General features: G+C 35.3%; 1 pseudogene; it reads right to left on the bottom strand.

Annotated features, from left to right (window-relative positions):
• Window positions 1-3,054: 3,054 nt before the first annotated feature.
• Window positions 3,055-3,982, bottom strand: LOC143672551 (olfactory receptor 5AK2-like; annotated as a pseudogene).
• Window positions 3,983-5,132: the final 1,150 nt, after the last annotated feature.

Below are 5,132 nucleotides of genomic sequence, written 5' to 3'. Positions count from 1 at the left end.
GCCACCATTAATGCAGAGAACACCGGAGTTCTGATGTTTTTTCCCTCCTGTTTTTGTTTTCTGGAACCTTTCTTGGTCACCCAAGGGCTGGAAGTGACAGAAAATTTGGCATTATAGATGTATCTATCAAAGTGTAATTCAAGGAAAGGAAACCATGTAAGGATTACAAGCACAAAGAGCTTTAATAAGGAGAATTTGATATAATTTTGGAGGAATTGGAGGAATGGACATCATGCACAGACCAAAGATGGTGAGATCTAGAGTTTAGGAAGGTGTTGCCACTGCTTTCGCTATTACTGACACTACAGTGGCCTCTCATATGCTGAAGTCATGGATTCGACATTGGAATCCCATGTCTTGCCATGGCAACCCTATCCAGCCATTTGTATTTGCATGGCCTGACTTGACAGAAAGTATAAAGTTTTACCCATTTCTACTCTCAAAACTTCTCATGAGTAAATTTGATAGCATCTAGAACTCTAGGTACAAGGGAATCTGGGAAATATAGTTTTGTGCTTTCTATCAGCTCCAATTTGAAGAAAACTACACCAGAAGTTGAAAGAGGTAATCCACAATATTTGTGTCAAAAGACCACAGGATGTTTAAAATATTTTCTCCATGTTATAAGGGGTTCCTAATGATGGTTGTATTCGTCAGGGTTCTTTAGAGAAACAGAACCAACAGAAGAAAAGTGTAAATATGAGATTTATAAGAGTGTCTTATGCAAACATCAGAATGAAAGAGTCCAAAATCCATGGGGCAGACTATGATTCTGGCAAATCCAATGAAGGTTCTGGGAGAACTTCTCATGAGAGGCTCACTGGCTGAAGAAGCAGTGAAAAAGTTTCTCTTCTTCTTTAAAAGCATCAATTGATTGGATTACTTCAATGTGGGAGGCATGCCTTAGTTGATCACAGATGTAATCAGCCACAGATGCAATCAACTGACTGATGATTTAATGCACCAGACTTTTGGTTTATCAGCAGCCATGAAATATACTTGTACCAATGGTCAGAACAGTGCTTGCATGACCAATCCACTGAGCATCATCACTTGTTCAAGTTGATGGCAGAACCTAACTATCACAGTGGTTAAGCTTCAAGCCTTTGTTTCATTGATATTTTCTCAGTATTCATCCTTCCTCCATCTCCCTCTGTCTTTACAGTTGTTTGTATCACGCTCCTAGCTGTTTTTTTTTTTTTTAGTTTGTTAATACATCCTACATCTTTATCAACTTCTTTTCTGGATCTTTTTGTTTTTTTGAGGAGCTCAAGCGTGTGACATAGTGTCGGCCCTATTTATCGGATTCCAGCTGCTCTACAGTATGTTCTTAGCAAATATTTTTAACTGTGTGTAATAAGTAAATGGATTAATGAAGTGCCAATTATGTCAGGCTTGGTCTATATTTTCAACCTTCCTCTGTTCTCTATTTAGGGACTGCCCAAACCATTTAACAGTGTAGTTGATGACTTATGGAATAAATGTATAATTATTCAACATGAGACCTTACATAATAGTCTACTTCCTCAAAAAGAAAAGTCTATCTTGAATAAATGTTAACAATTGCTTATAATTCATAGGCTAGAACCAAACTCAATCTTTCCTCTCCCACATGAATTTCAGAAATTTAGATGCTTTTGTCTCTTCTGTACTAGAGTCTAATATCTATTGGGATCTCTTCTATTTCAATATTGAGTGCAGATTATCACATAACATTCATGATTGCTTATCATACTTATTGGACTCTGTCTTAGTTTGCTAATACTGTTGTAACAAGTTACCACAAAATGGGTGGCTTACATCAACCATAATTTATTGTCTTATAATTCTGTTGGCTTAGAGTTCAATCTCAAGGTGGCAGAAAGACCATATTCTCTCTGAAGTCTATAGGGGTGAATATGTCCCATGCTCCTCTCTTGGCCTCTGGTGGGCCTGCTCGTAGACAGAAGATCTTTTCTTTTATAAAGACAAATGTTTTCTGGGTGAGTTTCAGGATCTTACATTGAATTCAGATTATTCTTTTTTCTTAGAATCTATGCAGGGTATTGTTTTTTGAAAATGTATCTTTTTCTCTTTCCAAACTTTCATTGGGCTATTATGTATATTTTTTGGTCAGCTCACTAGTCTGGCTGGTTTTACTATGATATGATACTTGTTCTTTTATCCAGTTAATATTATATCTTCCAAATTCAGGGAGAGTTTTCCATCACCTACTCTTAATCTATCTGTCAGAACTTCTCTACTAACACTTTGTTTACCTGAGTCAAAGAAACCCTTGGCCTCCCATAGACTTCCCACTGAGACTGTGTAGTTTAAATTATTTGTGTAAGCTAAAATGAATGCTGTGTCATTTATAAGTGTAAACCCTTAGAATTCTAGATCCTTCTATATTCTAGATTCTCTATTTTTATTCAAGAGAGACATAGTAAATGTTTATAAGAATTACTTTTCTCTAAGTAAGAAAGGGATGAATTACGAATATAGAGAGCAAAATAATACAGAAATATTTTTAAGTGTTAGGGAATGACTCTAACATAGAAATATTGGGTAGAAAGTATAATCTAGATCACAAGATGCTTTTAAAAAGTAATAATTTATTTTACATTCATATCTGAGCAAAAATTAGAATAGATTTCTCAGCAGCCTCATTGTAGAAAATATTGGAAACTAGCTGAACTAAATGGAAAATAATAAACTTCAATTTTAGAATTGATAATATATAAATAAGAATGTTTGTAGAGTTCAAATACATATTAGAAATATATTTAAAAAGTAAAATATTTTCAAATTCCATACATGCTTCTTAATATTTTAGATAATCTTGATAAGGCCCTTTTCCATAGGTTGTAAAAATAAATTTCTTAACTATATTTCAGGAAAAATTAGTTCTTGCAGATGTTTATCGTATTTCCCACATTCCATGTTCTTGTCTTTTGAGAGACACATCACTGATCTAAGATAAGGATATGTTCCCAAATTCGGAAACGTTAAATGTTATTAATTCATGTCTATTGGATGCTTTGATGTGCTGAATTTGAATAATTTTGGTCCAAACTAGAAGAACATCTTCCCTATCACTTTTAGAGCTTTTTTATTTCCTTATTTCTCAAGCTATAGATCAGGGGGTTCAACATGGGAATTGCAATACCATAAAATATGGATGTAACCTTCATGTTGTCCTGGAAATTATTAGAATGAGGGTGTAAGTACATGTAAAATAGTTTTCCATAGAACGTGGTGACTGCTGTCAGATAGGAGACACTTGTGGATAAGGCTTTTTTCCTCCCTGCAGTAGAAGACATCTTCATGATGGCAACCAATATGTAGATACAGGAGAAGATGACAAAAGATGCAGTGCATGTCAAGTTAAATCCCACAATGACAACAAGGAACAGAATGTTGATGTCAGTGTTGGAACATTAAAGGGCAAGAATTGGGGAACCATCACAATAAAAGTGATTGCTGGCATGGAACTTGCAAAAGGACAGTGAAAATGTAAAACCTGTGTGTACAGAGGAATTTATTGAGCTCACCACATAGGAAGCAGCTGCCAGTTGGATGCAAACTCTTCTGGACATGACTGTGGGTTAGTGGAGTGACTTAGAGATGGCTACTTCCGGTACACTGCCTTAGCAGTCAGGAGGTAAAAGTCACTGGTGGCAAATATTACATAAACCCACAATTGTACTGCACATCCCACAAATGATATTCATTTATTTTCTGAGATGAGGTTTTGAAATATCTTGGGAGTGATAGCAGAGGTATAGCAGCTGTCAATAAAAGCCAAATGTTGTAGGAAAAAGTACATGAGTGTCTGAAGTCTGGAATCTGTCTTGATGAGTAGTATCATTCCAGTATTTCCCACCAGGGAGATCACATAGATCAGTAGAAATACAATGATGAGGACATGGAGAAACCTGTGTTGGGCACCAAATCCCAGAAGAAAGAAACCTGTCACTTGAGTGACATTTCCTTGTTTCATGACTACCAAAAATCTTGGAAGGACTGAGAAAGAAAAGTAAATCACTATGACTTCTTGAAATGAAATATTCATTGGTTTCACATCACTCTTTAAACTTAAAAGCTCATGAAAATACTCACAGCAATACTTATTACTGTCAAAGTATTTCTTCTATTTTCTTGGGTAGGATTCACCAGACAAGCAGTGATCCTTGATCCATGAATTTTTTTCAAATTGAAGATTTTCACAGAAGACTGATTTCTAGTGTGTATGGTTCTAAGAATCATAGACTAACACATTTTCTACTATATTAATGTGATACCCATAATTGCATAAAGGAATGTTCAGCTATAGTCATATGTCTTTTTCAAAAACCTATAATTTTTCACCACCATTTATTATTTAATCTGCACCCATGCTCTCAAAAGTAGTATCACCTGTCAGAGATGAATTTTCCCTAAGGTATTTTCATGGTTCACACATGTTTTAAGGCTGCATGGTGTCTTTTTTACTACTGTCTATAGCTTGCACCTCCAATAGTAAGTGATACATTTCACAAGCCAGATAATCCAAATATATATAAATATAAATATAAAATTTTATAATATGGGAAGATTTCTGCTTTATAGACCTATGTTTCCCATTGCATTATTTTCTTTTACTTGTAACCTGGTTTGCTGTGGGAAGAATCATCTTGCAAAAATTTGATTAATTCAAAGTGATAGCTTCTTTTAAATAAAAAATGATACCTGATTTTCTACTTTTACTTTGTGCTACTTCTCTACGTGATAATTTGTGCCACTGACATTAATTTATCCATATTTTTTTCATATTCTACAAGACCTCAAACTCTGGCTCTAGTGTCTCTGATCTTAAACACTGCTCAGTATTGCTTAACACCACTCAGGTCAAGCAGTGTATCATGGATTCTTGGTATGGCAGAGCTTGACTTGTTGCTTGTCAATGCATTTGCCTTTTCATCTGGACAGAGTTAGACTATACATGCAGTAATATGTGGTCATGGATCCCATTTCTGCTCAATGGATCGTGGTGATAATTATGCATGCTACTTTGAGCCCTGTACCCCTCCACCCTCAATTCATCAGTCCCTTGGAATCAGATGCAAACTTTTCTTCCTGATCTACTGGTTGAATATTGGCATATCAACATT

This window comes from Tamandua tetradactyla, chromosome Y (assembly GCF_023851605.1).
Source record: "Tamandua tetradactyla isolate mTamTet1 chromosome Y, mTamTet1.pri, whole genome shotgun sequence".
NCBI classification, from domain to species: domain Eukaryota; kingdom Metazoa; phylum Chordata; class Mammalia; order Pilosa; family Myrmecophagidae; genus Tamandua; species Tamandua tetradactyla.
This window is presented reverse-complemented; position numbering and strand designations above follow the sequence as displayed.